Raw genomic sequence first — 27,344 nt, 5'->3', positions numbered from 1 at the left:
ACAAACATCACACCTGAACCGCAAGCATGAGAAAGTAGTTTGGAAGATTAAAGTACCTACATCATGCGTCAGAAGGCTACGCTCTGACCTGCAGACGTTGCACGACTTTGAGTTTCATCAGCGGTATCCATATAAAGTTTTCACTGAGCAGCACCGCAATTAAGCTGGTGTCTTGCCATTATTCCAACAAGATGGGTAACCAACAGCCTAGTCGTGCTGTAGTCCAAGAGTCGACGATTCAGATGTCACATTAGTCATCCAGCATCAGGGCACTCACTTTGTACCTGGAAAAGAGAAATGTTTGCTAACTCCATTCCACACAACGATATGGTCCTACAACTGGTTAATTATACTCACCCAAGTATGGTTCGTAGACGTTGGCAGTACAGTGTCACTGCAGCTACCCTCCTAACTGAGTCGTATTTTTCAGTAACACTGTGACAGTATGATTCACTCGCTATCCTGAGGATTGGAACAGAACTATAACGACAAAATTCCTGAGTACATAATTGTTTTTTACGAAATTATTGAGTCTTTCCGAACCCTAATGATATACTGCCTGTTAGTTTTCGGCTCTGGATCTTCGGGCGACGTTTCTTGATTCACTTCTCCGATGTTTTGCCAGCTTCGAATATTCACCCCGTAGCTTCTACGCCATCAGGGGAGAGTGAATCAGAGACAAAGCCAGCCACTCGTACCCGATAAACACCAGAAAAGCCACTGAACAATTGTGGCCGAAGTGTTCGATACGGAAATCAACAGGCAATACGTCAAAAATCAGCTGCAGTTCAGAGCTAGGCCCAGGTAGTGTGAATCTAAAGACACATTAACATTGGTTTGGAAACCTGAATCGAAGACCACACATTGTCGTGGCATGACACTGTGAAACATTAGTAACTGTCAGATACTTATACAATACATTCAAGATTTTTTGCTGTATCAAGAATATAAATATCAGCTGCATATTACTCAGCTCCATGAAAGAATCTACAGAACTCAAAGCAATGTACAGCTCGATTACTAAGTAAAAATATAAAAAAGCTTTATAAAATGTTATCTTCCTGTGGATGTCTGATCGCATTTTCTCGTCACCTCAACTACCAGTAAGAGAAAAATTTCTAAAATTGCTGGAGGATGTTAGGATACATAGTTCAATATAGCGAGCCCATTCCGTTGAGTAAGACGACACAGTGTGAAATGGTGCACACGTGTTAGACTCAGTGTATTTGTGCGAACCTGACACACGATAAAAATAAGTAACTCAACTACAACTGTGGCCACTGTCTATTGTCGACGTCAGCATGCAATAACCACTCTCAGACGGCATGTGACAGCACTTGTAGTGCAGTGTAGATAAACCGTCTTAGCGTAATGCGGAAAACAATGCAGTCGTTGTCGTAATGAGGAAATGGAACGATTTATCTATCTTCCAAATGAGCATGATGATTGCCTTTAAGGCCAAGGGTGAAAGCATTACCGAAACAGGTAAGTCTGTAAACTGTTCCCATTCTGCCGCCGTTAAAGTATACCCTACATGCCAAAATGACACAGCCTAAAACTGGCGTCGAGACAACTGAGATGCAACATGGGCCATAAATGACAGGGGTTAACGACTGCTGCAGAGATGTGTAAGTGCGAATAGATGTGCAACTGTTGAGTAGCTTACCACCGAGATAAACCATGGGGCAACCAACAGTGTCTCTTCAATTACACTTCAGCGAACGTCGTTGCGTATGGGAATCAGCAACAGGTACCTGGTCCATGCACCAGTGCTGATTGTATTCATTAGCGAAGAAGGCCGTAATTTGCACGCGAGTACGGCAGCTGGACGTCAGTAGAGGATGTACTGGCGTTGTCTGACAATGGGCCCATTGTTCTCCTTAAGAACTCCCACCACTCATTTCCCCTAGCTCTCCTTATGTAAACCAACTGTACACTTTTTCGCATGTTTCCTTTATTTATGTCGTAATTAATAGGCAACAACTGTCATGATAAAGGCAGTTAATGGTCAATAACTGTGAAGATAATTCATCGGCAAGGTGGCGGCTGTGTGTGGCACTTGGCTTCATGTTTAGCAAGGTACTGCATAATGATCAAATGCTCTTAGCACAAAGTAATAACTGTCATTATAGCTAATGTATGACCCAAAAAGCAGTGTCTCACTCACTGTCGTCCTTCCCCCTACCGACCACCACCCCCAGTGTGCTGCTTTTATCTATGACCCTACCACCACCTCCACCAGTCCTTAGTGAAACCCATAATCCTTAGACAGTCATCTGTAATCTGTACATCAATATCAACAAGAATTGTAAATTTCCAGCGCAAAATAGCACCAAGAGGTATAAGTCTACTTTTCGAAAATGCTCAACACCCAACACCACTTTCCGCTAGAGATTAATAAGCCAGAACATTATGACCACTGTTCATCGTGACGTTGGACTGGTGTGTTTCCAAGCATGTGGCGCAGTAACAAAAGTATGTAGGAGGAGCAGACACGGACTGGGGATCACGCTAACGAAGATAGGTGCTGCAAATGAGGAAACCCATTGAGATAAGCAACTTTGACATGGGGCAATTATTATTGCGCAGAGCTTCAAATCGAGTATCTCGAAAACAGCGAAACTGGTCGAATATTCATTTGCTACTTCGTGAGCATCTACGGAACGAGGTAGAAGGGCAGTGAGACTACCACTAGGTGCTAAAAGATTGGACGTCCACGACTCTTCACAGAACATGGGGTTCGGAGGCTTGTCTGCTCTGTAAAGCAGGACAGATGGTGAATTGTGGCATCTCTGCCAAAAGAGGACAATGCTAGTGGTTGCACAAGTGTTTCGGAGGACATCGTTCATCGTACATCGTTGAACATGGAGCTTGGCAGCAGCCCACCCCTGTGTGTTCACATCTGGACTTGTCGGCGATGTCACTTTACGACAGAGTAACTGTTTGTGACTCGGAGCCAGAACCACGATACAGTGGTTTGAGGAGCATCATGGTGAACTCATGTTGCTGTATAGGCGACCAGATTCGCTTGATATAAATCTTAAAGAACCCAAGCGGGTAGCTATCAGGCGAAATCACTACAGGTTCCCTAAGACTATTTGGTTACGCCGAACTTGTAAAGAAAATAATGGCATGAACACATCTACAGGGAATGGAATACGCACTCGTGAAGCTTGCACCAGGCCAAAGGTGTACACCTGTGTTTGTGTCCGCATGCGATTATCATATAGCCGTCATTTCCTGCTCACAACTGTCACCGCCACTGTCGCCGCCGCCATTGTTTTCAATTTTAGGACTCAAACTCCCAGGATAATACGCAAATAATTGCAATGCCAATATTTAAACACACACCACACAGTGTACTGTCGTAATGAGCTCCAGATAGTTTCTGCCCTATATCTAAACGAGCCACCTTGGTGCCACATGAAGTGCTCAGTTGGTAATAAGAAAGAGCTATAAGAAACTGTCCGTCCACCACTGGACTCCAGTGCAGCTAAGTGCGCGGGAAAATAGTCATCCATATGTCAGCTGCCTCCCAGCTCACTGCTTGCCCCAACCCCCGTAGACATATCGCTGCAGGCTGGTGAAGGGTGCCAGAGGAACGTTTCATTAAATGAACCTTGAGAGGAATTACGAAGCTTTCACTAGCGGATATTGATATTATCTGTCTGCTGGTAAAATTACATGCGATATTTAAAGAGGAAAACAGTCTTGATAGGCTAATCTGAGACACGCACCCGGCCTCTGCAGTGCACCCTAAGTTGTTTACTTTTTTTGCGCTAAAGTAGCATAATACCACATAAAGATCAACAATAACATTTCGTCACTGCCTAACAAGTTTCGTCTCCTACATACACAGAAGCCGAGGAGAAATAATGTGATTAGAAATTGCGGAAGCGTGGAATAACGACTGTTATAATACCACAACTCATGGAAGATACAACAAAACCCTATAACAAGTTTCCCATATACCACATTTGTTCATGTTTTCTGTCGACGTTTTCTGCACAGTACAGAATAATTAAAAGATGGAATTGATGGACGAGATGCAAAGAAATTTTTCAGTGAAAAATGAATCATTTCTACATTTTTACGGTGGGTTGAGAAAGTCCCAGGGATGATGATACTTTCCCACAGAGTCCTATCCACCATTCAGCGAATGATTTATTTGATTGCACTGAATTGTTTTATTTAATAAAAAATATGAATTTCGAGTCATAAATGTGAATTGCTTCAGCACTCTTTGAGTCGATAGATCCCCAATATGCTGACAAAATCTATACTTGTAACCATAACACTGTCCTATCGAAAATAACCGAACACCCATCAGCGGATTGTAATATGCTTACAACATATACAACAGCACTGGAGTGGATCCGATACTGGTGTAATTGCGGTATCAAACTGATATCAAATTAATTGACTAACTAACAAAACTGATTAATTAATCACCCTATCCTTCCCTCAACCACCTGGAAAGTACCCCACTCCACCTTGGGAAATCCTGACCCCCTCCCCACACCTTCCCCATTCCCTCCATTCTCCTCCCCACCTCTATTTGCAGGAAATACACATTTTGTAGGAAAATTCTAATTTTCTTGGTAAATTCAAATTTCAATCTCATTTCAGAGGATATAATAATAACAAAAATAATAATATATTATTTATTAATAACAATTCAGTTTGCGTATGACTCTGTGGAAGGATGTAGGGAGCTCTCTTTCCTTTCACCATTTTTGGAAGGTGCAAGTACGAGTTTGCCTAGAAATTAATGCAGTGAAGTTTTTTTTATTCAGAATTTCTTTATTGAACATAATGAGAATTACACACACGAAGGAATGATGTTTTATCTACACACCCTATTTTTCCACGTAATCCCCATCCTGTTCTATGGCCTTCCTCGAGAGCAAAGCAAGGACATGTATGCCCTGCCTGTATCAATCCTTGTCCTGGTGGTGGAGCCGGTTCTTCACTGTGTGAATCACCTCTTCATCGCCCTCAAAATGCGTTCCACGAATGCCCCAGAACACAGTGATCATCACCTTACCAGCGGAAGCAGTAGCTTTGAATTCTTTCTCCTGTGAGGAGTTGGGGATGACTCCGTTCCATCGACTGTCGTTTTGCTTCACACTCAAAATGATGAACCCAGGTTTCATCACCTGTCAGGATCCGGGACAAGAAGGCCTCCTTTCTGCTTCAAAACATTATAACAAATAAAGACAGATATTTCTTCTGTGCGATTTGTGATCTATCCTTATACACCACTGCATCCATCTTGCGCACACTTTTAAATATCCAGTAGTGTGGATAATTGGCTCCACAATTGCTCTGCTCATTGACAGATACAGTGCCAAATGCCGAGTCGCAATGCGTCTGTCCTCGCGAATGACAACATCAGCTCGCTGCGACATGTCAGGTGTGACAGCCGTGGGTTGCCTCATCAACCACTACAACAAGTGGACCTCCGAGGAACCGCCGTCTGATGACCTCACCCTCCGCGCCCAGTGACTAACTGTACTTCTGTCGAAAGCAGATGCTCCATAGAATTTGCACAAGCATTTGGGAATACTCTCTACAGTTCCTTTCTCTGGTGTGAGAAATTCAATGACCGCTCATTGGTTGTAGCGTATATCACCTACAGACGCCATTTTGAAAATGTCCTGCAGCTACGCTATACGTAGGAAATGACTGAAACTTGGCATTCTCACTCAAGAGACTCCTAATAATACATATGTAACGTTTCACATTCGTAGCATTGCTTTCATCTGAGAAAACCACTGTGGTACATAACTTTCTGGGCAACCCTCGTGTTACCATGCCGAAGGATCAACAACTACATTCTCATAATTACATAATTACATTGCACAGATCGTCAATAGTAAACTATTTTCAAAAAATCTGTATGTACAGCAGCAGATCTAATACAAATATATTACAAAATCAGTGTCCCAACAGTTATCATGAAAAACATCGCCTAGACACTACTCTCTACCGGAAATTGGAGTCTTCCGTGGGAGATGGTGGAGTGCAGGGCCCTCCCATCCAGTGATCGCAACAGCCAGCAGCTGAATGAATCTGCAGCACTGTATGGGGCATACAAGCACTGGTAGCAGGCCGTGCAGCTTTCTGTCGCTGCAGTGGTTGTCTGAGACTGCTTGCCTGAACCATCTAGTGGTTGCCTAGTCAACTGAGGCCTCCACACTGACAGTCGCGACCTTGGGAGACCAGCGTGGCGGTTGGTGGCCTATTGTCCCACGAGCCACCAATGCAGGCCTCTGAGTGCCGTAAACCCCTGGGGACTTGCACTGGGTACCGGCAGAGGTGAGCAGTCTATTGTATACTGGAAACACCCCACTGCATAAACATCTGTAGATGTATACTGGTGGAAACTTGCTTTGTATCTATTGGCAGTATCCAGAAATGGTAGGACACACTTCCTGTCAAATCGTTAAATGTTCTGTATGGGTGTTCCCAAGGATGTGAACAATATGAAAATACCTGCCTACAGGCCTGTCCATCCCAAATTCTTAGCAACCTACAGACCGGGGTTTCCCCCAAGCCCAGCTTTGTCGGCAGCCTGATATGTTGACTGGCTTCTCACAATGCCCTCTTAAGTGTCATCTGAGACACCAATGAAGAGTGACGGAATTCTTGGAGCACATGCAGACTAAAATGTCACTGACAAAGAGTAAAGGGATTCCTTGAACATCTGCACATTTAAAGGACGCTGACAACACCAATCATATTTCTCAGAACGAATTGCGTAGTCTCTGGCTCACAGAAACTTGTAGTGGATACTGTGAGACATTTCTCAGCTGGTCCAGAGCCATCCTTCTTTCTCATAACACCTGGGTGCCTAAATGTCACTGGTTGGATACCAGGATGTTGTACAACATATTTCCTGTCTTCTCACCTGCTAACGCTCTGAAAAGTGTTTTCGAGAAATGCTGGATAGGCTGACCCTCTGAACAATAGCAAAATATTTGTCTGCGGACCACACCATCCCAAATGTGTCTGAGTTTTGGTGGTTCAAAGACATTATTCACGTATCCTTCTTGGAACGCCTGGTCACTTAAATGGCACTGGAGGAAGTAAAATGACTTTGAAAAATATGCTTTCTTTCTTCCCTCCTACAAACCGTTAAGCATATTTCCGAGAACGACCGCAAAGTCAGAAGAGTGCTCTTCCTTTCTGAGCAAGAGATAGCAAGATTTTTTTTAAACGTTTTGTCTTGCTACTACTTAAAGTCATCAGTTATGTTATAATTTTTTATATATAATAAAACAGTTCCAACTGCATAAAGATGTTTATTTATTTCTCACCTGCTTTGAGTGCTGCTCTTGTTTTTATCAGACTGCTTACTCTGTGAACATAGTAACATTAACGTACTTAGAGGAATTTAGACGATAAGCACAAAAGTAAACATTGCACAGCAACGAATATGTAAAAGAAAGAATCCATAAACTAGTACTCTTCTATGAAATACCACTGCAATAGTACAAGTTGATGGTCAACATCAATCACTTCTTCTTTAGCTAGTGTTTTTGTATTCCTGCTGTATCCATATCAGTTTTTCCTAATATTCACCCTGTTCCTGACTAGAACAGATATGTGACATCATACTTCTATTCTGCATATAGCACATATCTAAAGAAACCAACAATCTAGAACAACCAATTCCGATTACATGTGCTTTGTAATGCTTTATACTAAAGTAATATGATCCATGGCAATAGGCAGCTCTGAGAGTTTCTTTTTCTCCCTGCAATACACCCCAAAACAAAATCTAATCGGTACGAGCTTATTGGAGTGTGCATGTCGCAACGCACTTGGTAACTAATCATACAGAACTGTGTAGCAAAGATCTTAACTGTAGTAGTATGAGGGGGAAAGTAATGATTTTTTGTTTGTTGTACCCCTATGAATGACTGAATTTGCTTTCTGAACGGTGGTACTGTATGTCAGTTCTATGCTTTGACGTTAAAAAATCACGATTCTGCAACACAGATCACAGTGTAATCATATATATCATATTAAGAGAAGACCTAATGTGCTTGATGTTGGAAAAACCAAGAAAATAACGCATTTTGAAAATAATGCTTTATTCTTCACAATGAGTGTTAATTATGTATAATAAATACATAATAAATAATAGTGTCTCCTACATTATCGCTGCCTTCATTAAAAATCTCTTACTGTAGTTGAAACAGGAGTCTGACACACAGTTCATGAAGAAAAGGTAGATCGACAATATACACAAGCAACAATTTGTCTGCAGGGAAAGAAAACTACTCCTACTTTTTCCTTACCCAACTGAGGGTTTCGAGAAGCTCTCACAGGCACATAGTGCTCTCATGGTGCTTTCAGAAGATTTGATTTAAGTTTAATATGAGTTGCAACGTTTCAGTAATTTTTACATCTCCTCTCTAAAACCCTTGCCCATTGCAAGAACTAGAAACACTTGGAAAACAACACAGCTTGTTCAACCCATGGCTTACTCGTTTCATCACAATATTTCAACCCTCCACCTCAATAAAAACACATCGTTTCACCTCTTAAGAGTTAAAGACCAACCAACCTTTGAAAGATTCCTGCCTCGCATTGCGTGTTCTATGCATAGGGTTAGCAAACTTAATCTGCCACATGTCACATCCTGAACTGGTTAACGATGCTGAGTCAGGAGATGATTGTGGGAATATCACCATTCTGACAGGAACATTTATCATACAAAACGAATAGTTCGGCCCAGGGATATACCTCCCCAATACCATCAGACATCCACTGTGTTATAGGGCAAACTGCTTTCAAATCTCCCTTCGTATATAGCGTACTCTAAAAATCCTAGATGCAGACACTTCTGCTCAAGTGATCATGATATCACTTCTGGCCACATATTCTAAATTTGCATGTAACTACTGTAATGGCAAACACCTGGCGTAACTGTGCTATTTTTGGCTTGGTTCAAATGGCTCTGAGCACTATGCGACTTAACCTCTGAGGTCATCAGTCGTCTAGAACTTAGAACTAATTAAACCTAACTAACCTAAGGACATCACACACATCCATGTCCGAGGCAAGATTCGAACCTGCGACCGTAGCGGTCGCTCGGCTCCAGACTGTGCTATTTTTCTCCATGTGTGTGCATCAGTTCCTCGTGGTGGCACCCAGACCTTACCCCAGACGTGCCGCTGGAGAATCCACTTACAGACGCCAGTTCCAGTCATATCACAGGTAAATTCGTCTTCAAAACAAACCTCGGACCTACAGCTGGTGAATCAAACTTCATATGCTGCCCTAGCCATAGGACACAGCGGATCCAACTTTGAAGCCTATCTCGGACATAACGAGCATTGGATCCAACTATGAGCTCTACCCCAGACCTATGCTGGAACTACCCTGTACTCTGATGATATCCCCCCCCCCCTACCAGAAGAAGCCAATACACACACATACAATAAAGTAGTGCAGTTGCGCTAGGTGTCGACTACATTGATAAGGAAATTTAGAATTTGTGTCCAGAAGTGACATCATGATCACATGGGCGGACTTGTCGGCATATTGGATCTTTAGAGTTGGCCATATATAAGGGAACTTTGAAAGCAGATCACTGTGTAACACAGCTGATGTATGAGGATGTTGAGGTTTATTGGTGGGCCGAACTTTTTATCTTTTAAGATAGCTGTAACCCATGCAGAATGGAGATACGCCCACACTTGTCTTCAGAATCAACATCGTTACACAGCCCAATTTTTGAGGTGAGGGAGATGAGATTAGCTCATTCTATATATAGAACACACAATTTGAGACTGGCATCTCCCAAAGGTTGGTATATCGCTATTAACCTATATCCTGAAAAACTGAGTAAAAATGTTTTTTTTATTACTGGCAATGGAGTAGAAACCGTGTATTTCTATTGTATTGGAGGGTTGAGAAACTGGGGTGAAACGAATAACTTATGCGTTGAACATCCTGTGTGGTTATCCAGGTGCTCGTTTCTGCTTCTTGCGACGGTTAACGATAATACGGATATTATTTCTAAGAACAGAGAAGAGAAAATCACTACAAAGGTTTCAATTAATATTAAACCTCCATCAAATCTTCTGGAAGCAGCATCAGAAAACTGTGTGACTGTGGGAGCTACTGAAAATTCTTACTTGCGTACAATCTGCTTCCAGGAAGAAGCAGAAATACTCTTTCCCTACAGAATTACTCTTTCCCTACAGACATAGGTGTTTGCATTAAATGCGGTCCTGCCCTTTCCTCGTGAGTTCTGTGTCATATACCTGACGTAGCTACAGTAAAGCTTCATTTGACGAAGGCAATGGTGTATCAAGAGATACTATTTTTTATTATACTATTACACTATTTTATACTATTTTTTATTATGTATTTATATACTTTGTTTACATACATTGTGAAGAATAATGTTTTATCCTTAAAATGCGTTCTTTTCTTTTTTTCCTAGGTCTGGTACCAATATGGCAGCTATGATGACACTGCGATTTGTGTTGAAGAATCGAGATTTAATAGTCTCGAAGCATAGAAATGACATGCAATACCATCGTTTTGCCAACGTATGCATTTAGCCAAGGGGTTAAAAAACATCTACCCCCCCCCCCCCCACCCACACTCAGTAGAGTGCTATTGTTAAGATCTGTGCCACATACACTCCTGGAAATTGAAATAAGTACACCGTGAATTCATTGTCCCAGGCAGGGGAAACTTTATCGACACATTCCTGGGGTCAGGTACATCACATGATCACACTGACAGAACCACAGGCACATAGACACAGGCAACAGAGCACGCACAATGTCGGCACTAGTACAGTGTGTATCCACCTTTCGCAGCAATGCAGGCTGCCATTCTCCCATGGAGACGATCGTAGAGATGCTGGATGTAGTCCTGTGGAACGGCTTGCCATGCCATTTCCACCTGGCGCCTCAGTTGGACCAGCGTTCGTGCTGGACGTGCAGACCGCGTGTGACGACGCTTCATCCAGTCCCAAACATGCTCAATGGGGGACAGATCCGGAGATCTTGCTGGCCAGGGTAGTTGACTTACACCTAGTAGAGCACGTTGGGTGGCACGGGATACATGCGGACGTGCATTGTCCTGTTGGAACAGCAAGTTCCCTTGCCGGTCTAGGAATGTTAGAGCGATGGGTTCGATGACGGTTTGGATGTACCGTGCACTATTCAGTGTCCCCTCGACGATCAGCAGAGGTGTACGGCCAGTGTAGGAGATCGCTCCCCACACCATGATGCCGGGTGTTGGCCCTGTGTGCCTCGGTCGTATGCAGTCCTGATTGTGGCGCTCACCTGCACGGCGCCAAACACGCATACGACCATCATTGGCACCAAGGCAGAAGCGACTCTCATCGCTGAAGACGAAACGTCTCCATTCGTCCCTCCATTCACGCCTGTCGCGACACCACTGGAGGCGGGCTGCACGATGTTGGGGCGTGAGCGGAAGACGGCCTAACGGTGTGCGGGACCGTAGCCCAGCTTCATGGAGACGGTTGCGAATGGTCCTCGCCGATACCCCAGGAGCAACAGTATCCCTAATTTGCTGGGAAGTGGCGGTGCGGTCCCCTACGGCACTGCGTAGGATCCTACGGTCTTGGCGTGCATCCGTGCTTTGCTGCGGTCCGGTCCCAGGTCGACGGGCACGTGCACCTTCCGCCGACCACTGGCGACAACATCGATGTACTGTGGAGACCTCACGCCCCACGTGTTGAGCAATTCGGCGGTACGTCCACCCGGCCTCCCGCATGCCCACTATACGCCCTCGCTCAAACTCCGTCAACTGCACATACGTTTCACGTCCAAGCTGTCGCGGCATGCTACCAGTGTTAAAGACTGCGATGGAGCTCCGTATGCCATGGCAAACTGGCTGACACTGACGGCGGCGGTGCACAAATGCTGCGCAGCTAGCGCCATTCGACGGCCAACACCGCGGTTCCTAGTGTGTCCGCTGTGCCGTGCGTGTGATCATTGCTTGCACAGCCCTCTCACAGTGTCCGGAGCAAGTATGGTGGGTCTGACACACCGGTGTCAATGTGTTCTTTTTTCCATTTCCAGGAGTGTAGTATGATGATGTCACGTATCATACATCAACTGGGGTAAGTTTATTCAAGAGGAATTGTACAATTTTCCACAGTCACGAACAGGCTGTATATCGGGAGAAATTTGTATGGATGCAGCGGGAATATAAAAACACTCGCTGAAGAAGAACTGGTTGACGCTGAAATGTACCCTCAGCCTGTACTATTGCAATGACTCTCTATAGGAGAGTACTACCTTACGGATTCGGATAAAACGCTAGATTTTTTTTTACCAAGATTTGTATGTGTGGCTACATAAGGTTACAGAGAAATGTTTACACCCTCCTAAGCTATAGAGAACGTGGCATTTGAGCTCTGATTTTTCACTATGGAGAATCCATGTTTAAATGCTAGAGATGCAGAAGTACTTTCTGAAAAATCAGTATGGGACCTTGTTGTGGAAGACTGTAGTTTTAATGGATTGTTTGTTAATGGGGGGGGGGGGGGGGTGGAATCATCACACCCAGCCTCACTGTACTTAGATAGCTATGACAGATGTTTGGAGATTAAGTTAGACTCATCTACTTCCGTTACACCACTTGATTATTGTTCTCTTTCTCAAAATGTTACATCAGGAGGGTTATATGTGGATGTATATCTCATGGAAGATTGTGGCTTTAATGGAACATCTGTCATTGGATGGAAGGAGTACCACACATAACGTATTACTGTACTTAAATATTATTAACCTATGTTTGGTGGCTATGCGATAATGTTTCTAAAATAACTATTTTTGTATGGTTTGAAATCTGCACTTAGCAAATCCAAAACTTTTTGGAGTAGGTATACCATCTTGCATTAATCTTTCATTATTCTTGGAATGATTGAGTGACTGAAATCACAAACAGTACATCTCCATTTTAGTGCTCCCACTATCTGAATCAAGTCAATACGACAGATCTACCCTCGCTCCACTGCAGCACATACTGATTCTACCAGACCATTTATGTGCCTGACACTTTGCTGCCTTAGGAATATGCACTGCAGTGCCTCTGGAAATGTTAATTTTATTGTATCAGCACCAACCAAAATGAGTAATGATGCACTAACACTGTTGCTGTTGCGGACAAGGATGCTGAGACAGTCTGTGTCGTATTTAACCACTAACTGCCCCTCGATATGTGTGTCAGTTTGCAGCAAAGTTTCTTCCACTCTATTTGAATGAGCCTCACCTTTGTATTTCACCATACATTCTCAACCTCCACTTTAACTTTGAGGTCCTTGTCAGCTGCTGTCCCAACATGAACGCGCACAGACCCGTTTGTGGTTAAATGATATGTAATAGTGAACAGTAACATCGATTCAACAGCTGAGCATTAAATAATAACTATAAATCAATTGTGTGAGCTCACATGAAATTGTGTTGCGTGGCTAATCTGTGAAGCAAAATCGTCATGTGCATGCTGCTAGGATCGTATAGGTTGGTATGCTCCATTCAGGTATATAACGGGAAAAAGTCTCCATGAAAGACAACTGATTCTCCCAGAACGCCGGCCGCGGTGGTCTAGCGGTTCTAGGCGCTCAGTCCGGAACGGCGCGACTGCTACGGTCGCAGGTTCGAATCCTGCCTCGGGCATGGATGTGTGAGTTGTCCTTAGGTTAGTTAGGTTTAAGTAGTTCTAAGTTATAGGGGACTGATGACCACAGATGTTAAGTCCCATAGTGCTCAGAGCCATTTTAACCATTTTTCTCTCCCAGAAGGATAAGTATGGATGAGGATGTATGTGTAAGTACGTAGACAATTATTTTTTTACTTGATCATCGCCTGAGATTGGAATGGCAGGATAATCGATAATAATGATGCGATCTATCCTTCACATTGTACTGTTTAACGGCTTGTCGAATATTGGTTATATGCATGATGTTCGCAGGTGATGGAATTGTCCGCACACAGGTCTGACGACCTATGGTGGGGCTGGTAGTTGATCTGAACGTAACTAAATCTATTGAACGTTAATGGCTCTAGAAATCTCGTACAGTGACTCTGGAAGCATTCACTTTAGTGAAATGTCTAGCACGTAGCACCTGGAGCGAGCTGAAGAAGAATGCGTATGTAAGGTTCAAATTCATTTGGTGGAAAGCAATCTGATCCTTCCATGGATTTTAGGGGGGTTGTAATTTACACATAAGAAGTGACAGTCTTGGAGGCGAGTGGCCGCAATTCCCATCGACATGTCATCTAGAGATGTGGCACTGCAATTCGGATCCAGGTGCAGGAGGCACTAAGATGACTGATGTTGGTGGACGAAACTTCGATAATTCAGTTAGTCTGGCTTATAGTTGTTGGTTAATTAGCTCTCAATGTACGATAGTCATATAAACATGTCGCTACTTCGTGTGCTCCTAAATTATTTAGTTATTTAACTGCACTGCATAAATGCATACTGCCATGTGGACATAATCTTTCATAGGTACAATACATTATCATGGTCAGACCACTCCCGAAGAAATAGGGCTAAAATGAACAAAGCTGTGATTAATCCCCGAATCTTTACCTGCGCTTGTAGTAGCTCAGAATTGTGCATGGAGGTATAACGCTGTGGCACAAATGTAAATGATTCAGTGGATAGTGTGTGTGTTGGAAGCTTTGTGACGCTGTTAGAACTGTGTTATGGAGGTACAGTATATTAAAATTGAAAAACTGATGATGATTTCTCATGAGACACTATGCGGCCAATGAAGAATCCGATATCGTATGCCGCCATATATCTAGCGTAGCGATCATTGGAATACGATAAAGGAGATTAGACAAGGACAGGAACATATTTATATAAAATCGTTCGATATCGATGAATTGCAGATGCAAATTTTCTGTCCCGTTCTTGTATATTAAAGCTGCAGCTGTGACGCTTCCTAGGCAACTAAAAAAACATATACCAGGCGTACCTATAACAGAGATCGTTAGGGTACATATAGAGGCACACAAACATTCCTCTTTAGTCCATTATTAAGCATGTGACTTGAAATGAGAGAAGAAGTCGATAATACTGCTACTACATAATCCACACTGTACTGTGATTTGTGGTGTAGGTATTTAGATGTAGGTTCCTGTCTACAGCAGGGTTGCGACACTTGTAAGCAAAAACGATTTGCAGTGGCTGGTGTGCATTGGAGCTGAATGTGGAAAAATGTAACTACTGAACCTAAAACAGCTGAAGGGTTCTCTTACTCTTCTATTACGTCATTGACTGCAAATTCGTAGAAGAAGTACCAATAGTAAGAAAGACATTTGGATGCAAACATTTGTATGGTGTTGAATTTTTACATGGAGATTAGTGTGCAATTTTTTATTGTTATGATACGTATATACATAGCCAGTGATGACTAGAGGGCTAAATAGCCATCTAACTAATGTAATAGTGCTGTTGCGGCATAATGGGATTTTGAGAGAATTAGCAGGGGTCTATGACTTGGCTGTAGGTATATATCGCTATAATTCGTAGACTGAAGAATCCTGCAAATATGGTTGGTAAGCGATACTCTGTTAATAGGGAGGCTGAGAAGTGATCTCTTTATCGGTTTTTCTAACTGTTGTGGGCAAACATATTACTCCCTCCCACATACGTCTTGCAAAGTGATTACAATAGGAAAAATAGAGGCTGTACTTGAATTGATCAATGAACTAATCGAGGAAGCGTATAAATGTTCGTGGAAGAACTGTAATACGGCTATGTGAATACCTTAGGAACTAAATAAATAGGTGGTGCAAGGCAGCCAAGGCGATTTGTCTGCAGAAGAAAAATGAGTCAATCTAAAAAGAAATGATCTTTGGGTGGACTAACTCAGCCTATAGAAAGTCAGAAATTCCTTCGGTGAAACTAAATACCAATGGTGGTAACATTAAGAGCGTTATGGGAATCTTAACTGTTAAACACAGAGTTGGAGTGTGCAAATGTCATAGTACAGTGAAGGTGTCTGTGAGGGGAAAAGACTTTTTTGATGACATGATAGAAGAAGAAACTGGATAAGGGGATCCAGTATTGAAGTTAGAATTAATATGATATCTGGATACTTGAGATACAAATAAATCAGAGGCGATTGATAAAGTTCCATTGGAATTTCTAAAATTATTAAGGGAAAAAGGCGGCCAAACGACTATGTCAGTTGCTGTGTAGAATTCATGAGACTGATGACGCACCATCAGACATTCAGAAAAGTATCAGTCACCCAATTACAGACAGAAAGCTCAGAGAGTTGCGAAAATTATCACACATTCAGGTTAATATCGCACGCAATCATGCTGCTGGCAAGTTTAATGTACAGAAGAATTGAAAAAGGAAATTGAGGGTCTGTGGCGACATGATTTCATTATGTAGGACAAATTACATTTACACATAAACATCTGTTTATTATGTGACGCTGTCTTCTGAATAACTGTGTAACAGTGAATGGAAAGTTCGATTTCACTGAATGTTGCTGATCATTCATTAAAAACATCTACTTTGGAGATATACATTTCAATATCAGGATGATGAATATGAGGAATGTATAGGTTGGATTTCATATTAATATCCACTTACAGGTGTTCGGATAGGTTTCATAGGATAGTGTGATGGGTGCATGTACCGATTTCATCAGCATATTCGAGTTACATGTACTTGGAGATATATATATTCTCAAGCTCTGCTCACTAACTTGGTGGGAACCAATAAGAATGCTTCTACAGGATAGTATCCTGAGATGATGATGATGTTTGGCATGTAGGGCACTCAGCTGCGTGGTCATCAGTGCCCATACAATCCTGAGAAAAACCGTGCTTGTTCACTTTTGGGACAAGGCGTTCTCGAGACAGCCATCTTGCTGTCGTCTGGTCATTCTGTGAAGTACACTTAATGGTTTACAGGTGGGACGATAGGAAGCATGTTGTGCAATGTCCTGGTATTTACACCAATGACACTTAAATGCCTAAGTGTTCTGAGAAAATAGAATGTTGTACAAGCTGAGGTATATATTTGAAACACTCTCATTCTAAAGGAGGGCATTTTAAGGGAAACCCACACCTGCACACTCAGATAGTTTTGGGATGGAGTGGTCTGCAGACATGAATTCTGCTGTTATTCACATGGTCAGCAGTTCTCGAAAATGCATCTTAGAGCGTTACAATTGGCAGGATGGATGAGAGCAAACAATTCGTTCAATGTCACGGTATTCCCTCAGTGACATTTAAGCACATAAATGTTACAAAAAGGATATGACAGCTTTGGACAAACTGAGAAATGTCTTAAACCACCCACTACTTTTTTTATACTAACCAGAGGCTGCAAATTTGGTTCTGGGAATTACACTTGGTGTTGTCAGTGTCTTTCAAGTTTGCAGATGTTCCAGGAATCCCTTCACTTTTTGTCAATGTCTGTCAAGTGCGCAGGTGTTCCAAGAATTTCTTCACTTCTGCCAGTGTTATAGATGACAGTTAAGCGGGCATTATGAGCAACCAGTCCACAAAGCAAGCTGACAGCAAAGCTCGCCCTTGGGAAAGCCAGGTCGCAGGCTCGAAAGTGTTCAGCATAGGCAGCTCTGCAGGTAGGAATTTTGCTGTTTTAACATCTTTATGACGGCAAACACAGAAAATGTAATAAATTGACAGGAAGCATTTCAGTGTTTTCTACTATTTCTGGATACAAAGTAAGCTTCCCCCAGCTCACGTCTCCTGGTGTTTAGGCAGGCTGCACCAGGTGGTTGGGGTGGTTTGCATGCACAATAGACCGTTCACCTAAGCAGGTAGCTAACAGAAGTCCCCAGTTTTTTGTTTTTTGTTTTTTTTTTTTTACTCAGGAGTGATTTTTACAGCTGGTGGAGTGGCCTGTATGACTATAGATCATCTGCCGCTATATAGGTATCCCAAGGGCGTGACCAGTGGCGCACATGTCTCAGCTGCCTTAGAAGCAGTTACATGGCTCAGGCAGTCAGTCTTAGGCAGATTGCTGCAGTTAGAGAGGGCTACATTTCGCGCTAGTGGCACAGCATGTCCACACAGCGCTGTGACCTCATTCAGCCACTGGCTTTGGCGCAAGTGAATGGGAGAGCAGTGTGCTCCACCATCTCCAATGGAAGGCGCAATTACTATGTGTGATCTTTAGACTCCAATTGCAGTAGATAGGAGTGTCTAGGCGATGTTTTTTGCAGCAATTCGCTGTGTTGGGGCACTGTTTCTTGCAATTGTCTAGCTCAGTGCATTTCATATGTAGCTGTGTATACAGATGTATATGATTTTTTAAAATAGGCTACTATTCCTGATCTGTAGAGTAAAACTATATAATTAGGGGATGTAGTTATTTATCCTCCAACAGTGTAAAATTTGCACATTCTTAAAATTATGAAACAAAGAGAGCACTCTCGATCCATCCAGACAAACACATAACTAAACTGAATTTTTATAGACAAAGAAAATGTTATTATTGTTATTATCGCTTCTGTAACGTAATTGACACTAGAATTTACTGCAAGGAATTGAATTTACCTCAAAAAAATGTAGTCCCCCACCAAAATCTGAACTGCCCCACAGACGAAAAGATCACAGATGGTGCTAGAGGGCAGTAAGCATTAATTTGTCAATTTAATTACTTCCTCAATATATTTTACTTGAACTCGATATAATAATTGCACCATAATTGGCTTTGGGCCACTACTTGAACTCCTTACTTGAGGCATCCTGATTTAGAAATGTATATCTCAAAATCTGTAGTTCTTAATTAATGATTTGTTAATGTCCATCTTTATATGCAATTGACGGCCGTTGTAGCCGGGCGTTTCTAGGCGCTTTAGTTTGGAACAGCGCGACCACTACGGTCGCAGGTTCGAATCCTGCCTCGGGCATGGATGTGTGTGATGTCCTTAGGTTAGTTAGCTTTAACTAGTTCTACGTTCTAGGGGACTGATGACCTCAGATTTTAAGTACCATAGTGCTCAGAGCCATTTGAACCATTTTTATATGCACTTAGTTACGATACATTCAGAATCAGCTACCAGACACTGTACTTTGTACAGTAATTAATGTTTCTGGGGATATTGTAGAGGATATATGGATTTATACATATGCAGAACTTACAGAACAATGTTGTCTGTTGTAATACAATTTGCTTAAAATTTAAATTGTCTAAAGACATCATGCTGATTTAGCACAGTCAGTAATGTGATTACAAATACAGAGAAATGGGACTGTAACCCACATCACTATTTACTTTTTATTCGACAGCTTCACAGTGCAGTTTCTTAGGAGGTCGCCCATCCAGCCATCCATAACATGAACTGACTGTTCGTTCATGGAAAACACTGCCTTTCTTCCCACATTCTCATCTTTAACAGGTCTTGCATTAAAACTTCAACCATCGATATATTGATGTATAATGCTCTAGTAATATGGCATTTCTTTCTTCGCCATCCCACTCTAACAGATCGAGCGTGAAACCAAACGACACAACTACTGCTCCTGAATATCCGTTGGTAACATCCCTCGCATTAGGCCGTATTTTTTTTATTTTTCTTTTCTTTTTTTTACTGCTATTACTTCACGAGATGTATCAGGGAGCTATATGTTTGCTCAAAACACTCAAAAGAAGCTGTAAAGCGATCACCTCTTCGACCATGGCCCTTCTGTCCGATTATCGCTTAACAAAAATATCTTCACCATCCACAAATCTTTCACTTTTGGACGTACACTCCTGGAAATGGAAAAAAGAACACATTGACACCGGTGTGTCAGACCCACCATACTTGCTCCGGACACTGCGAGAGGGCTGTACAAGCAATGATCACACGCACGGCACAGCGGACACACCAGGAACCGCGGTGTTGGCCGTCGAATGGCGCTAGCTGCGCAGCATTTGTGCACCGCCGCCGTCAGTGTCAGCCAGTTTGCCGTGGCATACGGAGCTCCATCGCAGTCTTTAACACTGGTAGCATGCCGCGACAGCGTGGACGTGAAACGTATGTGCAGTTGACGGAGTTTGAGCGAGGGCGTATAGTGGACATGCAGGAGGCCGGGTGGACGTACCGCCGAATTGCTCAACACGTGGGACGTTAGGTCTCCACAGTACATCGATGTTGTTGCCAGTGGTCGGCGGAAGGTGCACGTGCCCGTCGACCTGGGACCTGACCGCAGCAAAGCACGGATGCACGCCAAGACCGTAGGATCCTACGCAGTGCCGTAGGGGACCGCACCGCCACTTCCCAGCAAATTAGGGACACTGTTGCTCCTGGGGTATCGGCGAGGACCATTCGCAACCGTCTCCATGAAGCTGGGCTACAGTCCCGCACACCGTTAAGCCGTCTTCCGCTCATGCCCCAATATCGTGCAGCCCGCCTCCAGTGGTGTCGCGATAGGCGTGAATGGAGGGACGAATGGAGACGTGTCGTCTTCAGCGATGAGAGTCGCTTCTGCCTTGGTGCCAATGATGGTCGTATGCGTGTTTGGCGCCGTGCAGGCGAGCGCCACAATCAGGACTGCATACGACCGAGGCACACAGGGCCAACACCCGGCATCATGGTGTGGGGAGCGATCTCCTACACTGGCCGTACACCTCTGCTGATCGTCGAGGGGACACTGATTAGTGCACAGTACATCCAAACCGTCATCGAACCCATCGTTCTACCATTCCTAGACCGGCAAAGGAACTTGCTGTTCCAACAGGACAATGCACGTCCGCATGTATCCCGTGCCACCCAACGTGCTCTAGAAGGTGTAAGTCAACTATCCTGGCCAGCAAGATCTCCGGAACTGTCCCCCATTGAGCATGTTAGGGACTGGATGAAGCGTCGTCTCACGCGGTCTGCACGTCCAGCACGAACGCTGGTCCAACTGAGGCGCCAGGTGGAAATGGCATGGCAAGCCGTTCCACAGGACTACATCCAGCATCTCTACGATCGTCTCCATGGGAGAATAGCAGCCTGCATTGCTGCGAAAGGTGGATATACACTGTACTAGTGCCGACATTGTGCATGCTCTGTTGCCTGTGTCTATGTGCCTGTGGTTCTGTCAATGTGATCATGTGATGTATCTGACCCCAGGAATGTGTCAATAAAGTTTCCCTTTCCTGGGACAATGAATTCACGGTGTTCTTATTTCAATTTCCAGGAGTGTAATTGCTAAATATGGAGCTATTTTGTCAGAATATCCCTAGTCAAAAGTCAAGTCACAAAGCCCTCCTACTATTCTCGAAATCCCATCATGTTGCGACAGCACTGTTCAATTTGTTAGAAGGTTGTCTAGGCCTCTTACTGTCGTCAGATATTTAGGAAACTATCACAACGAGAAAGAGTAGCACACTAGCGTATAGGAAGTTATTCAGCACCATGTGGGTGCTTACATACTGATATTTTACGATTGGTATTGTTTCCAGTGATTTATGGGTAGGGCCATAATAGCAGCCGATCTGCTTGGCTATTTACATTCAATAGTTACATTTATTTACATACGGATTCAACTCCCACCAGTTGTCAGTCCTCTGAGAATCGTTATGGTTATCAGTTAACAGACCTCCCATAGATAAGAACCTACACTGATAAGCCAAAAGCCGGCCGTCGTGGCTGAGCAGTTCTAGGAGCTTCAGCCTAGAACCGTGCGACCACTACGGTCACATTTTCGAATCCTGCTTCGGGCATGGATGTGTGTGATGTCCTTAGATTAGTTAGGATTAAGTAGTTCTAAGTTCTAGGGGAGTGATGACTTCAGATGTTATGTCCCATAGTGCCCAGAGCCATTTCAACCATTTGATAAGCCAAAACGTTACGACCGTCTACTTAAGAGCGTATGGATTCTCTTCTGGAAAGCAGTTAAGCAGGTGATTCTTTGTACCATGGATTCGATAAGTCGTTAAAAGATTTCCAGAGGCTTGTGGCACCAGATGCCTACGCACAGTTCACACACTTCCCATAATTTGCTTGCTATTGCGTTCTGGGCGGGAGCTGGCGCGCAATAGCATCCCAGTTGAGTTTCATTGAATTCAGATAAGTCACATTTGATGCCTAAGACGTCAACGTCAGTTCACTCTCATGCTCCTTAAACTACCGCAACCGATTCTGACATTGTGACACAGATAGTTATCTTTCCATAGATGGTAACGACAGTAGCACTCGAACAGCCGAGCTGCTTTCACGTTTCCGAAATGCTCGCTCCCAGGCACTGGGCCACAACAATCTGGACTTTTTCAAAGTCGCTTAAGCCGGCACATTTCCGCATTTGCATCACTTATCGTCGCCTCTGCTCTCCTATTACACTTCTCCTACCGCGTCACTTTTCTGACAGCACCACCAGGCAGCATACGAACACGAGATAGACAGTGGCCATAATATTTTCGCTCATCAGTGTACATATTAATACATTTTCCGCGGAACCACAGTACAGTGTATGATACAGGCTATGTCGTAACGGTGTTGTAAATTTTGTTGTTACTATTCTATTCATTCATGTAATGATCAGGTAAATATGATCGTCTATATACATTCGTATGTACCCTAATTTCTATGCCAAGCAAAGGTTTATTAATGGAGGGAATATAGGAGAATAGTTCTCCATTGCAATGGCCAAGTAAATTTTCTGCCTGCACCTTTAGTATATACATTTACATCTACATCTACACATATACTCCGCAAGCCAACGAACGGTGGGTGGTGGAGGGTACTCTGTACCATTACTAGATTTTTCCTTCCCTGTTACACTCCCAAATAGAGCGACGGGGAAACGACTGTCTGTATGCCTCCGTATGAGCCCTAGTTTCGCGTATCTTATGTTCGTAGTCCTTACGCGCAACATATACTGGCGGGAGTAGAATCTTTCGGCAGTCAGATTCAAATGTCAGGTCTCTACATTTTCTCAATACTGTTGCTTGAAAAGAACGGCGCCTTTTCTCAAGGGGTTCCCATTTGAGTTCCCGGAGCAGCTCCATAACACTTACACGTTGTTGAAACCTACCAGTAACAAATCTAGCAACCAAGCTCTGAATTGCTTCGATGTCCCAGCTTAACCCGACCTGGTATAGATCCCAAACACTTAAGCTGTATTCAAGTACAGATCATACTAGCATCATATATGTGGTCTCGTTCACAGGTGAACCACACTTTCTCCCAATACACCGAAACCGTCTATACGTATTTTCTACTACAGTCCTTCCATGCTACTGAAATTTCATATCGCTTTGCAACGTTACGCCTAGATATTTAAATAACATGACTGTGTCAAGTAATACACTACTAATCCTGTATCCCACCGAGGACTGCACGAGGAAAATCTGATGCATAATTCCTAAAATTCTATGCCATGAAAGGATTGTGTTTACATGTGTATCTGTATGTGTCCCAATCACCTTTAACGTATTTGTATGATCAATACGCTAAATATACGATGTTGGCGTAATTGTGGTGGCACAGGCCTGGTTGGCGAGAAGTACATCATCTTTTTTCAAGTGGGATATGCCGACATAATGTGATTCTAAGACTGCCACAGGGCATTTTAAACTTGCTATCGATTGAATCACTTACACTGGTGTTACTGCGACAAGATCAGTCGCAACCATGGACAATTCAGAGCTACTGTAAGGCTAGGGATAGATTTAGGGCTTAATCACAGTATTGTTTATATGTCCCTCCACGAGGTATTCGAGAATGTGCTAAGCATGACATGATATTCTAGCTAGAGGAGTGGGCTGTGCTGTTGTGCTAGCGTCCATATGTGACATGCGGACGGGATTTTGGACTGCTCATCTGCCACATATAAATCGATCAGTGAGTTCTTAGTGTTTGGGTTACTTCCCTTAAAATTCCTATAAATGAATCTGTTCACAACATATGCATTCTACTTCAGCTCGGTCCAGATACTTACCCATAGGCATTTTTACTGTAGTTAATGCTTCCAGTGTTAGGATAGGGCATTTCTGCTGCTACTAACGTGCTATAAGTTTATTTATGTTCATTTCAACTACCTGACAGACCACAGATACTCCTGTCCGCTTGTAGAGAACTTCATAACCTGTGAACATCCTACACCTAAAACAAATACACCGCAAGCCGCTGTACAGTCAATGGTGGAAGGTACATTGCACCAATATTATCGATTATGCTTCCCTCTGACTCTCAGACACTGGTCGAGTAGAAAATGATAGTCCATACACTTTCATTCATACCCTAATCCACCCCTATGCGTCTGGGGGAAATAGGTCAACCTCTTATCCCGTTGCGTATTTCATTGGCGTATCGCAACCTATACAATTTAGCAGCTTCCACATGAATTTCGCTGATCAGCCACGTAATATGATCAGATTCCGACTCACATGATTAGTAGACAGCCACTATGTAGTACGGAGCTGTCAAATCGATGTTACTGTTCGTCAGTACACATCGCTTAACCACCAAAATGTAAATGAGTGTGAATGTAGAGATAGCAGCTGACGATGATCTCAAATTTATAGTGAAAATTGAGAATGCTAAGAAGGTGAACCTTGATCAAACAGAATGGGAGAAGCTGTCTGCTAGGAGTTTTCAATTGCATTTCATTTACTAGCAAACGAATAATACATCACCAAAAGAGATGATATGATAACATTAGTGTAAGTGTCGGTGTCTTATTTCTTTAGAGTAGACTATTTATATATAATTATCTTTGAAATCAGGACGGCCTGTATTAATGTGGATGTCTGAAGGTATTTCAGAGGTGTATCTGTGAAAGTGTTTCTGTGGTGGGTCGAACTGTTTCCTTCGAATGATAATGTTACTTCTAACCTGTGCAGAATCGAGATACTCACACATTAACCTCCTGAAGCAGCACTGCTATGCAGTTCAGTGTGTTATGTATGGGACATTAAGTGAGCTCATCCTAAATATAGAACGTACGATATGAGGCTGGCATCTTTCGGATGTTGGTCCTTAGCTATTAAGCAACGTTCTGACAAACTAAGTGATGCTGGATTCTTTCACACCACTAATGGATATGAAACCATCTGTTTCCAATGCGATGGAGGTACGAAATATTACGATGAAACGAATAACAAATGATTTGAACTTGTTGTGTGGTTTTCCAGGCTCTTATTTCTTCTTCTTGCCAAGTGTAAAGGTTTTTTTGCATAATATCTGTCAGAATATAGATGCACCTAAGATTGAACTTCAGCATGAGCATCACAACACAAAGTAACTACGAGATTAGGCAATGCCCACTTGTGTCAAAACTACTTCTAGGAAGAAATGAGAGCGATGTTGTGAGAGATACTGTTAATTTATTATATATTTTTATACATTTCTGATACACATTGTGAAAAACAGAGCATTAACGGTAAAATACATTCTGTGTTTGTTTTCTCCTATATCCATTACACTTAGATCTGCTCTTAATATGACATCCATGCTTACACTGTGATCTTAAACCTCCAGTCTTGTGTTGAAGGATCTACATCTACATTTAATTGATTACTCTTTTATTCACAATAATGTGCCTAGCAGAGGGTTCAACGAACCACCTTCAAGCTGTCTCTCTACCGTTCCACTCTCGAACGGGGCGCAGGAAAAACGAGCACTTAAATTTTTCTGTGCAAGCCCTGATTTCTCTTATTTTATCGTGATGATCATTTCTCCCTATGTAGATGAGTTCCAACAGAATGTTTTCGCTACCGGAGGAGAAAACTAGTGATTGAAATTTCATGAGGTCCCTTTGCAACGAATGACGCCTTTGTTTTAATGATTGGCACTCCAGTTCACGTATTATATCTGTGGGACTATCTCGCCTATTTGACGACCATACAAAACAAGCTGACCTTCTTGGATTTATTTTGATGTCATCCGTCAGTCCACCTCATGCGGATTCCACATCGCACACCGATACTCCAGGGTACAGCGAGCAAGAGTGCTGCACGCAGTCTCTTTAGTAGACCTATTGCATCTTTTAAGTGTAATGCCAATGAATCGCAGTCTTTGGTTTGCTCTACCATAGAATTATCTATGTGATCGTTCCAGTTAAGGTTATCTGTAATTCTAGTCCCTAAGTATTTAGTTGAATTTACAGCCTTCAGATTTGTGTGACTTATGGCGTAATCGAAATTTAGCGGATTTCCTTTAGTACTCACGTACTAAACACTTTTCCTTGTTCATGGTCAAATACCACTTTTCGCACCATACAGATACCTTATCTAAATCATTTTGCAATTAGTTTTGGTCATCTGATGACTTTACAAACGGCAAATGACAGCATAATCTGCAAACAATCTAAGAGGGCTATTCAGATTGTCTCCTATTTCGTTAACATTGATCAGGAACACTAGAGGGCCTATAACACTTTCGACGACGTTGCGCCCGAGCGGTTCTAGGAGCTTCCGGAACCGCACTGCTGCAACAGTCGCAGGTTCGAATTCTGACGCGGGCATGAATGTGTGTGATGTCCTTAGGTTAGTTAGGGTTAAGTAGTTCTAAGTATAGGGGACTGATGACCTCAGATTTTAAGTCCCTTAGTGCTTACAGCCATTTGAACCATTTGAAAATATAACACTTTCTTGGGGAACCCAAATATTTGTTCTGTTTTACTCTATGACTTGGCGTCTTCCTACGAACTGTATCCTTTCTGACACGAAATCACCAATCCAGTCGCTCAACTGAGACAATATTCCATAGCCACGCTGTTTGGTTAGAAGACGATTGTGAGGAACGGATACGAAAAACTTCGGGAAATCTAAAAATATGGTATCAATTTGACATCCCCTTTCGATAACACTCATTATCTCATGAGCATAAAGAGCTAGTTGTGTTTCACAAGAACGATGTTTTTTAAATCTTTGCTGCCTATATGTCAACAAATCGTTTACTTCGAAGTACTTCTTAATGTTCGAACACAGTGTATTTTCCAAAATCCTAATGCAAATTATCGTTAGTTATATGGGCCTGTAATTCAGCAGGTTACTCCCATTTCCCTTCTTGGAAATTCGGGTGAACTGAGCAATTTTCCAGTCTTTAGGTACGGAGCGGTTGTATATAATTGCTAAATATGCAGCTATTGTATCAGCATATTCTAAATGGAACCTGGCTGGTATACAATCTGGACATTTTGACTATTTTTCGAACGTGACTGTCTTAAGAAATATATAAAGGAGTTTTTTATTTAAATATAAAAAACCTTTATATAATTATTGTTCAAGATGTGCAGATCAAGTAGAATCAGATCTATCTGAGATGTCAATCTTGCGTGTGTAAATGGGGTGCTTCAGTTGACACCGTGGTACCTGGTGTGGTGGCGGTGGCTCTGATATCACATGACAAGAGTGCAGAACAG

The sequence above is a fragment of the Schistocerca gregaria genome, chromosome X (genome assembly GCF_023897955.1).
Source record: "Schistocerca gregaria isolate iqSchGreg1 chromosome X, iqSchGreg1.2, whole genome shotgun sequence".
Classification (NCBI taxonomy): domain Eukaryota; kingdom Metazoa; phylum Arthropoda; class Insecta; order Orthoptera; family Acrididae; genus Schistocerca; species Schistocerca gregaria.
Note: the sequence above shows the minus strand (reverse complement) of the source record.